The 13964-nt window shown below is 34.7% G+C and overlaps 1 protein-coding gene across 1 annotated transcript in view; it reads left to right on the forward strand.

Moving 5' to 3' along the window:
* The window catches only part of LOC105216435 (tRNA dimethylallyltransferase), a 112244-nt gene that overhangs the window by 61594 nt on the left and 36686 nt on the right, over positions 1-13964 (forward strand). The window lies entirely within an intron of this gene.

Here is a 13964-nt window from a genome sequence, read left to right on the forward strand (position 1 = left end):
CATCTGTCCAATAGGCAGGATAACCGTAATTACTAAGCTTGAAAAAACTGTTTGGAGAATATTATTTTTTATTTTTAAAATTTCAATCCCGCGAACTTGTTTTAAACATAACCTGTTGCCCTCAAAGCAATCATTTCTTCCAATATAGCAAATAAATCGAATGACCAGAGTCACATTTAAATAAATATTCCATATCTTAACTTAGGCCTTCGAACGAATCGTTATCAATCAATCGTTAACTTTAGGCAACATTATTCTTATTAAACATCTTCAGAGTCAGGTAAAGAATTATCAATGCAACGTTTGTATTCTCCGGCTATTTCACTACCTTAAATGTTCAGCCGATGAGAGTACCGATCGCACGTGTCGACGTAGCTGAAACAAACCACGATTTATAACTGAGTAGAGCTGCAGAGCTAAATAGAGAAGGTACAATCTTCTATAAGAGTGTACAGCTGCTGGCATATGCCGATAATATCGATATCATTGGAAACGACACTCGCGTCGTTAGTTCTGCTTTCTCCAGACTGGATAAGGAAGCGAAGCGAATGGGTCTGGAGGTGAACGAGGAGAAGACGAAATATCTCGTGTCATGAAACAAACAGTCAGCGCATTCGCGTCTTGGCTCCCACGTCGCTGTTGACAGTCATAACTTCGAAGTCGTAGATAACTACAATGTCAGTCTCGAAATCCAGGGCAGAATCACTCTTGCTTTGGTTTGCCCTTCTTCTTTTCCATGCTTGAGGTTTGCCCGTCAATTTAAAAAATCTGCTCATTAAGATCTGTCTTTATCAGTAAGCTTAAAGTGTTATTATAGTAAGATCTCAACTCAAATCTGGCTTTTCTAATGAAGTATACGGAATATTACGAGTATTACGTATATAAAGCTTACGCCACTTTCAATCGTATTCCCTGATGTATGCAATTTCCAATGAACTCTCGAGCGAGAATTAGAGTGTAGAGTGCGTTAACTTTAAAACGGTGACATAACTGCAATTGCATATCTATAATCTATACGATCTAAAAGTTGTAAATGACAAAATCTATAATTAAATGCGAGTTAAGTCGCCAGCTGGAAAATTGCCCGTAAAAATTATTCATTCATGAATCATTAAAGAATAGAGGGAAACTACGAATAAATTACAAGCATGTAAAACTGGTTGTTTAGGTGCCGGCAAACAAGACGAAAGGTGTGAATGCGGCAAATCCGCTTAATCATCGACGCGTTGGGGTCGCCATTCTCTAAACCAATGGCGCCTATTTTCTCAGCAAACGCAATACCTCAGAAGTTATTTACACGCTGGTATTCATAACCGGCGATCAGGCGGCGAAAACGTGAATTCAAATTCCGAAAATTTTGCACTTGATTGTGCAAACTGTGTACAAATGTGAAAGTGTGTGTGTGTGGGTATTTTAAGTGTTATTATAGCATATTTGCAAGCGAATGCAAATCAACAACAATTCTTTAAATATTTCTGTGAAATACAAAGCTCATAAAGCCCACTACCCTTAGACTTGCGAGACCTACAAGCTTTGCTGAACTATAAGCCGAATGTGTGTATGTATATGTGTGCTTGTGGATATCAGCAAAGGCGCAACCGTTTTAAAAATTCTTGCGGTTTTTATTTTTTTTTTATTTATAAATAGCTTCAATAAATACACAAGTCTAAAATGAGCAAAATAAAAGGAAATTGTTTTTTTTTTTGTTTTTGCTTTCTGCAGTGAGCGTGCAATGTGTGTGAATGAATTAATAGCCACATCCAAGTGTGTGTTAGTGCGCTGCATATGCAAACATCAAATTGCATGAGTATCTGTTAAAAAATTCCCGCGTAATTTTTATCTCTTTCAGCTTGGCGTTGGTTCAATTGCACTCGGCAACTGACGTCAATTGTTTGGATTCCTGGAAACGTATCTAATTTGTGCGGCAAATATTGTGATCTTGCATGTATATGGATACTTGTTTGTTTGTATTTATGTACGATAGTGATTTCATAAACAATCCCACTCATTCATGCCGATCTTCAAGTGCATGTGATTAAGCTTCGCGGAAAACACCTTAAAAATTTCATTTGTAAATTTACATTCAATACCGAGGAATGCTTACGGCTTATTTGAGCTGCGTATGTAATATTTTGATTTGTGTGTTTTGTTCGTAATTAAGGAAATGATTCTAAAAATACATAAACATACTAATATATTATAGGTTTCAAAATTTCTTCAATGAGTATATTCTTAACTTTGTAACATAATAATTGATATTTAAAGACACTTTACTGCTTCAATTGATATTCGTTCAGGTGTTTCACAAGATGATCTTTATATTAATACAACAGCTTTAAAAGCTAAAAGTTCTGTTCGTCTAAGTTCTGTCTGGTTCAGTGAAAGGGAAGGGAATTGAAATCGACATCGGCACCGATTTTTTGGAATCCGTTCAAGAATCCATTTTTTTCTTAGGTCTTTTCTAACGTAATTCTAGGTCATAAGGAAATACTATGTCTATTGGTTCATTTATTAGTTATTACTCTGGATGGATTAGTTTTTAGTTCATACACTTGTCTGGGATAAACTTTACAATTTTAGTACGTTTGCCAAGGTTACTTCGACTTTTCGCTGCTCCTCTAATTCTTCTACTAACCTATAATTTAATTAAATAATAATTAGTAAGCATTTTGATTAGTTCCGTAAGCATCAGTTGTGTTACTTCACTTTTTGACAAATTGCACTAAACATCTTCCGTACAATCTTCCCCTCAACCACTTAATGGATTACATGGCTTTTAAATTTAAAAAATCATATAATTGTCTTATGCATTTCAACTCTCAGGAATATTGGCCTAAAATTTCAAATCTATCTGACTAATCAATTTGGAGATATAGTCTGAAGAAATTGGCCACACAAGGCAGCGCTAGATTTTTTCATCCGATATTGATGAAATTTTAGATGTCTTCAAGATACAATTTAGAAGAACTTGAACGAAGGATTTTTATTCAGTACAAGTCAAATCTCTAATTTAAAGTCTTAACTCAATTTCATGGAAATATCTGATCAGATATGAGCTTCCCAGTTTTAAAGCTAAATTGATAGCTCCAATCAACTTCAACTTGTTCGAAAGAACTTTGTATACTGTTGTTAGATACTTGTATATATGCAAATACAAATTATTACTATTAAAAATATATTCTATTCGCAAATTTTCGAACTCGAAAATAAAACTACATATGCATTAGTATGTCTGTATATATTTCCATGTGCTAATAAGCGCTAATGAACAGCATGTGATTTACTTGCCTATTTTAACAGATAATAAATGAATATATAGTATATATGATGTATGAATGTTCATATGTAGTGTTTACCAATTGTGAAATTAAATTTGTTATGACATATACATACGTGTATCTCTAGCAGTATGTGCATATTAGCATACTACCTAGGTATACCCCACATACAATTAAATTGAATGTTTTCAACTTTTTAAGTTTTTTTTTGTAATAAATAATTTAATTACATTCTAGAGTGATTCATTTGAAATATATCTCTACATGTTCCCTAATTCGACCTGAGTTATTTTTGTATTGGCACCAAAAGTATCTCTACTATATGCTAGAACTCCATACTCATTTTTCTTCAACCAAAATTAGAAGATTCTGATACATTTAATGAAGGGTATATAATTGTATAAATATTTACATATTTACATAGATACATTGTCTGCCGCAATATACGCCTATAGGCACAAAAAAATTATTATTTTTTACTCACCACCGAACTTTGTACTTGTGATTCAGTCGCAGTAGACACTAAAGCATGCTGCTCTAACTCGAATCACCATAATCCTCAAATAAACTTCGAGTTAGAGAGACGTCCGAGTTACAGAAGATAATTTGTATGAATTTTGACCTCTATTGCCAATTGAATAGTTCGGATTATGGAGAACTTCGAGTTAGAGCAGTTCGAGTTATGGAAGTTCAACTGTATATATGTATATTTCAATGTATTTTACTACTTTTGGACTTCGCGTTCTATTCATTCACACTTTGCTTGTTGAAAATAAAATCATTCATTTCGAACCATTAACAAATTTCTAAACACTCCAGCTAGACATGCGCGTGTAAATTTGTATACACCAGCTAATTGTTAGTCCGACCATCGTTGCTATTGTTAATTACAGCTGTAATGGTGTTAACGAAACCCGCTCATAAGCTAATTCTAACTAAGCATCAACGCCTCTAAGCTGAGCTTTTAACTGTGTTTAATGCCACCTTATCGGCGGTGTCAAGTGAAGCGTTTGTTGTTGGTGCTAATTTCATTAATAACAACACATCCGCAGGGTTCACTAAACCCCCATACAACCCATGAAAGGTGCATATTATGCGCTCTAAACTTTTACACCTCGCCTCCGAAGCGTTCACTAACTACGTGCGCTGCTCCAGAAATATACTTGCCGCGCTTTATGATTTAAAGTGGAATATTTTTTCAATGTTTCTATTAATTAATGCATATGTATGTTTGTATGTATGTAATTTTCCATGCCATTACTTTTGAAACTCGTCTAGAACTGAACTTTATGGTTCAATGTTGACTTTTATGCCCCGAGCTTGCGTGTGACTCAATGTTTTACTTGTAAGTTATTAATCTAGGCGAGCGTGTGTGTGTGTGTATTTGTACGTGTCTATAAGTGATCATTGATGATCATCATGTCTGCTGTAATGCTTAAGGCATTTCTATATGCCACATAACTTTTTATGTAAGTGTGTGCTTGAGGAAATACTTATATGTGATACGTGAACGTCGGTTTTTTCTCAATTTTTTACGAACTCAAATAGTAAAAAAATTATTTTATGACATTTATGTACTTTTTATGAATATTTACGCTTACACGTTTTAGTAATGTCGCTACAAGGAAGTGGCTCACGCCTTAAGCGTACGCTTCATTATGATTGTCAGCGACGTTGACGGCGTTATTGTGCGTACTCTATGCGTATGACAGCGGATTAGCTACTTGGTTGATGAGCGAACATTAGCATTCCCGAGCGATATTTATGTATATATGTATGTATGTCTGTATTCTCACTTTCAATTATATGAATTAAAAATGTATTAATCTAATTGATTAATACATATGTAATTCGTGTGTACGGCGAATTCATAAGCAAATAGAATAAACAAGTTCGGCAGATGTTCAAAAAACATAAATTTTGTCAGCCAATTTGTATAGCTTCTTACCTAATATGAGTTCACAAAATGAAGTCCAGTAGGTGAGTGAGTACATTCGCTGGTTTATTGATTCAAATCACAGTCAAAGTAAAACGTCTCTCCTTTTTAATAATACCAAAATTCCAACCATATTTTGGACTGACATACCTTCTCAAAAGATCCACCTGCTTTGACAGGCTGCCGCAAAATTCTGAGAGATGTGATATGTATCCAAGGATCGTGAAAAACAGGAGCAGTATTTACGGAGGAGTCATTAAAAGTATCATCTATGGGTTTTAACACCAACAACTCTGATATTCTGATATGTGTCAAAATCATTCAATCCATTACCCTTACCAAATTGCTATCAGAGGGAATCAGGTCTCAGATATTTATATGTTGCATATATGTTGTTGTTTGATAACAAGGAGTTCTAGAAGACCTCAGGCAAGTAATACTTCTGAAAGAGACATCAATCTTATACACAGAACTCTGAAACAGACTGCCCGGTGATAAAGGTGACTGAGGTAATTTTGATCTTTTTGGATTACTTTGCTCAGCTTGACTTCTTCTCCAAAGAAGAACATTATTAGAAACGACCAAGTTGACTGAATCGCATGGCTTAGACTTGATTTTTGATCAATTTTGACGACTAGTTTGTATTGACTTTGACGTTGATACAAATATAAATTGCAAAATCCATTTTTATTTGCACCTTAGGCCCCTCTTGGTAATTAAATATTTTAAACTGACGTTGACAGTGCTTTTCCAATTATAGCCGGGTTAACAACGCTGAGCCGGTATTTTGTTTTTTTCTTTTTTCTTTGATTTTTTGAGGATACTAAGTGCATAGATTGGGATGGAGACGACGACAAGCGTCGTGTCGTCTTCTTTGTGTTCAGCACTTGAGACCGATTTGTAGAGTTTGATCTATGTTCGTCATGAGAGGACTTTACTTTTCAATTGCCAAATCAGTCCAATGTAGTGCCTTTTGACGGTGATCCTGCGTTGGATTTCAAAGCTGACATTTTTATTGCTGTCAATGCTGCTTTCAAGATAGTCAAATTTATCGACGACTAAGATTATTTAATTATTGGAATAGTGGAAAGGTCTCTGAGGAAAATAGTAAAACAATTTTTTTATTGAGCCGGCAATATTTATTTCAGCTTTTTTTCTCTACTTGATATCGTTGATACTGCTCTTGTGTCTAATCTTTCGATGATAATTCGTTCCCACCCATTATTGAGACACCTTCCTCTTCACATTGAACATACTTCACAGAGTTGCATGTGAAATTATACATTAATTGATTGCCAATTAATTAATTGTGTAATTAGTTAAATGCTCTAAAGTAAGTGCGAGCAGAGGTTATATTAAGCTCTTTTAATTAGCAAACTGGAAGACTGTTTAGAGATGGCATCAGCCGATGTCTGGAACCATATCTACAATGTAAACAAAATATATATACAAGTATAATCATAGGCAAATGTTGCGAATTAAATCATCTCAAATATTTAAAATTAAAAAATTACTTCACTCTAAGTGATCTCTTTTAGCACCTACTACATATAAAAATACTTTAACAAATATAAAAAAATCACATTACGCACGAAATTCCAAAAGCAAACACTGAACGCATTTTTTATACGTTCTCAAAGAATTTGTACGTGTGTAAAATATTTAAACGCTTATATACAAATATACATATGTTCATATAATACATGCATACATTTATAGATATATCATACATATGTAAAGGCAGGTTCATGCTTTTTTTTTAAATAATTGTGGGTGTGATTTTGATTAAACGCTCAATTACGAAAGAATGTATGAAATAACGCGTTTGATAAATGTAAAGACATACATACGCATTTACATATATGCCATTACATATATAATAATTTTATGAACAGAAAAAAAAGAATACAAAAAATTCGAAGCGACAAAAATTAGGCGAAGTTAATTAAAATGTTAGAAAAAAATTTATATATTAGATACATACATACATATAGATTTACAAATGTACATACATTTATTAATTTGTTGCACGCAGAAGGGAATTAAAAGAATGACCAAATTGAAAGCGTCGTGCTCTGAATCACTTGGCGTATTTTTGTTGGTATCTCAGTATATGTCGGCATTTTGCATATAAAATTCATCTAATTTTTTAATTCACAATTCTAATTGATTTCATTTCTAGCATTTTGTGATTCATACGCCCATAGGCTGACGTGCTATGGGTGGATAGGCTACAATAAATTACTATTAAATGATTATTTCTATTTCATGTCTGTCGTCGTGAAATGTTGTACACGTACCTCATTAAAATATTTTATTTTTAAATAAAAGAATTACTGTCATACCATTGCAATGAGTATTACACTGTAAACATTTTTGGTATTTATAATATCTGGATTTCAATTGAAATCCTCTTTGCAGAAATTTGTTCGAGAATTTTCGAGATATTCTTCTCATATTATCGTAGTCATCTATTTCTCTTGCCGCAACAACCTGAAATGTTAACGTAGAATCAGAGCTTCTAGGCTAAATTTAGAACACACTAAGAACGCCTAATGAGACCAAAAAGATCTTCAGAATTATTCATATTAACTTCCACATATTTCTTTCATAATTTGCCATCGAATTTGATACTCCCTACGCCTGGTTGAGTTCACAACTTCCTCACGAATACCACTAAATTAATTCCTCTTAGAAAAATACGATGAACATTATGGTCAACCACCCACTGTGAGAGGTTATTTATTGTGTAAAAATGTAGTTTGAAGTATTGATACCCAGATACAATACACCAGATCTTGAGAACCAGTTCACCAGTATGTAGAGAACCACAAAATTTCAGACAGACCTAAAAGAATGCTAGAACTAAGTAAAACCGAATTAATTACTATGTTAGAATTGTATGTTAAGACATCTACCTAAAGTTAGATTTATTGATCTAACTGTTGTTTTTGTATCATCGAACGCTAAATAACAGCAGAAATAAATTTTTTAGCACTGATCCAAGAAAAGATCTTAAATGGCTAGGAGAAGGTCACCCCAAATATGAGGATCACCGTCCTTCTGTTGTATACTGGATATAGATACAGGTCTTATTGGAGCCGTTTCCAAGACCATGATGTGGTTTGACTCCTAAATATGTGAAATTCTTTAAGACTTTGTCCTGCACGAGCTCATCCCTTTGTGTTTGTTGTTTTTTTAATAATTCTGGATTTCGCCACGAACCAACCTTGTACTACTCTCTTTATATTGAGCGGATTTCTTAACATGTGCAATCATCTCTGCATTTCCTCCTGATAACAAGTGGCTTGGTAACCAGCACATGTGCGAATTTTTAATTATATTAACTAATTTAATATAAGCCAGCGAGATTATATATATATACACACACACACATACAACGCTAAAATGTCGGTTTATCTAAAGCAACTTTTATAACAGGTGTCACGCACTGCAATTGAGAAATTATTTTTATCTATTTAATTATATTAGTGATTTTGCCACTTAAAAGCAGAAATAATAGATAAAAAACTGAAACGCTTACGCATAAAAGTTTTGATTTATGACCTTTTTTTGCAAAGAAATCCATTGTGTACTTTAGGCACACATACGCACAAACATATGTACATCGGTATCCAAATATAATGCCAAATCATGCGTTAGATTTTGGAGATATGCATGCATATGCCTCCAAGGCTAAAATGTTTTAATAAAATTATGAATTTATATCATTTAATAATTGGCCTTGGCAACAGCGATTTTTTTTTTTTTTGGTTTGAAGAGATGCCTAAATGGCAAGCCCAAACGGAATTCCAAGCGCTAATGAACTCTTAAATGTTTAGAATTTTTGTAATTTTTTTATTTTCAAGTAAATCTCATCTTGTGCTGGAAATTCCAAGAAAGCAGTTTATTTAAGTCAGTGACGCTGAGCTTGGAATGATAGTGGAATACTTAAATAAAGTTGCGGATGCTGTATGAACACTTTTTGTATCATTATTCGATGATAACCATCGTGGATTTTTAATTAATCTGATAAATTCTGAATGCATATTGTCTATTACAATAGAATATGTGTCATTGTAATATTCAAATCAAAATCTTATTCTTGAATCGTTTGGCTGTCCTACGTGTTTTTCATAAGATCTGAACTCATTACACTTTTTATTGATAGTGCTTCAAATCAACTTCTTCTTCTTGACTGGCGTAGACACCGCTTACGCGGTTATAGCCGAGAGCACAACAGCGCGCCACTCATCTCTCCTTTTAGCAGTTTGGCGCCAATTGGTAATACCAAGTGAAGACATGTCCTTCTCCACCTGGTCCTTCCATCATAGTGGAGGTCTCCCTCTTCCTCGGCTTCCACCAGCGGGTACTGCATCGAAAACTTTCAGAGCTGGGGCACTTTCGTCCATTCGAACAATATGACCCAGCCAGCGTGGCCGCTGTCTTTTTATTCGCTGAACTATGTCAATGTCGTCGTATAACTCTTACAGCTCATCGTTCAATCGTCTGCGGTATTCGCAAAAATCTGACGCAAAACCTTTCTCTTGAAAACTCCTAATGCCGTTTTATCGGATGTTGACACCGTCCACGCTTCTGCACCATAAAGTAGGACGGGAATGATGAGGGACTTGTAGAGTTTAGTTTTTGTTCGTCGAGAGAGGACTTTACTTTTCAATTGCCTACTCAGTCCATAGTAGCACCTGTTGGCAAGAATGATTCTGCGTTGGATTTCCAGGCTGACATTATTATCGGTGTTGGTGCCCAGGTATACGAAATTATCTACAACTTCAATGTTATGACTGTCAACAGTGACGTGGGAGCCAAGACGCGAATGCGCTGACTGTTTGTTTGATGACAAGAGATATTTCGTCTTGTCCGCGTTCACCACCAGACCCATTCGCTTCGCTTCCTTATCCAGGCGGGAAAAAGCAGAACTAACGGCGCGGGTGTTGTTTCCAATGATATCGATGTCGGCGTACGCCAGTAGCTGTACACTCTTATAAAAAATTGTACCTTCTCTGTTTAGCTCTGCGGCTCGAACTATTTTTTTTCAGCATCAGGTTAAAGAAGTCACACGATAGCGAGTCACCTTGTCTGAAACCTCGTTTGGTATCGAACGGCTCGGCTCATACTAAAAGCTACTGATATTGTCCATAAGTTGATGAACTTTCAGCTCTCTTCAGTTATCCTTCATAGCTTTCTAAGATACTCCAAGTAATTTCAATTTGTTCAAGTTGTCCCCAATCGCAGACAACTTGTTCCTTAACTTGATTTTTTTTTTTTTGTTTTAAATTTAAACTTTTTCTGGAGCAAAAATGTGGAAAAGGCGATTTACTTTCTCAATTTTAAGAATTATGAGCTTTTCAGCGCAAAAAACGTGATCCTTTAATTTTTTCAAAAATTCGATCGAGTGAAACAAAAAAACGGCTGGCTGGATTAATTTAATTTTTTGTAGGGTTTTTGTGGACATATTGAATTGTAAAAGACACACTTAACATTAGTGGTTTCCTCACTATTTTCGATCTAGCGCTCGATTTTCCAAAAAAACACCAAAATCCCTTTTTTCGCTGCATTTTCAAATTCATGTGACAATAAGAAAAAATTTATTTTTTTGGAAAAGCAATAGCTAGTCGTTAATGAGAATTCATTCAAGTTCTTGAAACCCCCCCTTAACTTTCTGTGCGATCATTGGTTGCTGAGATATCGATAATCAAAGGCAAAAGGATCCTTTTCCATTTGAAGACTGATATTTTCGCGAGAAGTGGACTTATCGAGGTGTTCAAAAAACCAAATTAAAGCTAAATGAACAAAGTATCCGATCCCTTATAGTGGCTACGCCCGTAGACCAAAAAAAAAACTAAAAAAAATTTAAAAATTTTTTTGTTGCTGGTTTTTCTACGATTACTCAAAAACCGCAGAGGTTAAAAATTTTTAAAGTTCTAATCCAAAAACTAGACACTTGGAGCTATAATTTCCTTCTTTACCGATTTCTTGTACGACCATTTCTTTCGAAGTTACGGCCTGTTGAAATTTGGAATTTTTTTTGATCCCTTAATTTTTCCAGTAGTGTATTTTAAATATAATTAAGTATATTTTATTTTATGAGATTAAATATATTTTTAAGAGATTTCTGTTGAAATTTTTCAAAATGGTTGCCAACGGTTCAAAAAGTTTAAGTGAAAAAATATTTACTCTTCCAATACTGGTAGCATTTGAAGCAACGACTTTCAACGAAAGGAAATCACAATTCCGCTGAATAAATTAAGCTCCGGTGCCAATATTTTGGCAGTCAGTGTTCACATCCGCAAATCCATAATCTACAAATTATACACGCGCCTAAATACACACGTATCTACATGCATACCCACATATGAACAATTAAATACATATGTATACAAAGTAAATACTACTGTGTGCACTCACATTCATGCGATTGCTGAAAATTTACTTTTAATTTCATTAACGGCATTTAAATGTTTTTTTTTATAACACTCGCACATATCTTGAGGTTTTTCCACATAATTCCACTTCTGTTCTTCCGCTGTGGCATTTAACGGTTGCCATTCTTCGGCGATAGTTTTACTTCCACACAGGAAGCTTTAAATCTTGCGCATTTGGATACATATTTACATACATATTTGCAATGTTTGTTTCTATTGTTGTACAATACTAAGCTCTTTAATTGTATGTACATAAAGGGTGATTTTTTAAGAGCTTGATAACTTTTTTTAAAAAAAAACGCATAAAATTTGCAAAATCTCATCGGTTCTTTATTTGAAACGTTAGATTGGTTCATGACATTTACTTTTTGAAGATAATTTCATTTAAATGTTGACCGCGGCTGCGTCTTAGGTGGTCCATTCGGAAAGTCCAATTTTGGGCAACTTTTTCGAGCATTTCGGCCGGAATAGCCCGAATTTCTTCGGAAATGTTGTCTTCCAAAGCTGGAATAGTTGCTGGCTTATTTCTGTAGACTTTAGACTTGACGTAGCCCCACAAAAAATAGTCTAAAGGCGTTAAATCGCATGATCTTGGTGGCCAACTTACGGGTCCATTTCTTGAGATGAATTGTTCTCCGAAGTTTTCCCTCAAAATGGCCATAGAATCGCGAGCTGTGTGGCATGTAGCGCCATCTTGTTGAAACCACATGTCAACCAAGTTCAGTTCTTCCATTTTTGGCAACAAAAAGTTTGTTAGCATCGAACGATAGCGATCGCCATTCACCGTAACGTTGCGTCCAACAGCATCTTTGAAAAAATACGGTCCAATGATTCCACCAGCGTACAAACCACACCAAACAGTGCATTTTTCGGGATGCATGGGCAGTTCTTGAACGGCTTCTGGTTGCTCTTCACCCCAAATGCGGCAATTTTGCTTATTTACGTAGCCATTCAACCAGAAATGAGCCTCATCGCTGAACAAAATTTGTCGATAAACACATTTCGAACCGAACACTGATTTTGGTAATAAAATTCAATGATTTGCAAGCGTTGCTCGTTAGTAAGTCTATTCATGATGAAATGTCAAAGCATACTGAGCATCTTTCTCTTTGACACCATGTCTGAAATCCCACGTGATCTGTCAAATACTAATGCATGAAAATCCTAACCTCAAAAAAATCACCCGTTATAAGTAAAGCATTTAGCTTTGTTTGTATGTTTGCCTGTGGCCAATAAAAAATTCATTCATATATTTTGCGCCGTCATTCATCGTTGTATATACATATAAAATAAGGAATTGCAACAACAAATTACGATCGCAAAGAATTAATATGCACAATGATACTTTTAATATGACAACTACAAAAATACATAAACACTTATGAACCTTTATGAATGTAAGTACATACATATGTACAATTGAATGTGTGTCTTGCGATTTTCATTCAGTCTTTTTATATCCCTGTATGTACTCCTATGTTTGTCTCATATCAACATATTTCTCATTTGCATGCATGTTTGCATATGCTGAAGAAGAACTTCTTCTAAATACAGCTTTTGGCAGATAATTAGATACAATTGGTGATTTTTGCAGTTTATAATGGTTTTCGATTCCTCAATTTTGAAAAAAAAATCCAACATATTTTCAATTTAATCCTCGAAGCTTTCCGGTCCTAAAGGTTTCGACGATTCTCTGGGCATCACTTCCCGTTTGGTCTAAAAATATGTAGCTTTAATTTGCCTTTTGTATAATTAGGACCAGTTACAGACTTCAAGCATCCGGAGCTTATCAAGAGCTCTTCAAATATTTCCTTGTTACCTTATCGCTTACTTTCAGTTGCCTCAAGAAATTCCCATAAATTTGATGATGCAATACCATATATTCATAAGTGTTATTATACATATATTTGTAAGTATAAGTAGTAAGTGCGATAAGAGCGTAGAACTAGTATTCAAATTAATATTTGAAAATTTAGCGGTTCTTGTGCTACAGCAACATACATATTAGCGACAATTTCTTTCACAACACTTCAACAAACATCCCTACAATTCGAGTCTTTATTATAGATTTGGTTTTGAATTGAGTTTTTTAGCGATAGACACCAGGTTTTGGAGAACCTTCGCGATAAATTACGTGATTTGCGGGTTCCGGATTTATCACTAATTAGTTTAACACTAGTCGGGATCGGTATTGAATATTTTGTCTCGCAACACAATCTAGTAACAGTTTCAAACATACTTACCCACACAAATTGAATGGTCATATGTGTATGGCGATAATGTGTAGCGCTGAGCTCATCGAGCGCG

This window comes from Zeugodacus cucurbitae, chromosome 5 (genome assembly GCF_028554725.1).
Source record: "Zeugodacus cucurbitae isolate PBARC_wt_2022May chromosome 5, idZeuCucr1.2, whole genome shotgun sequence".
In the NCBI taxonomy this organism is placed as follows: domain Eukaryota; kingdom Metazoa; phylum Arthropoda; class Insecta; order Diptera; family Tephritidae; genus Zeugodacus; species Zeugodacus cucurbitae.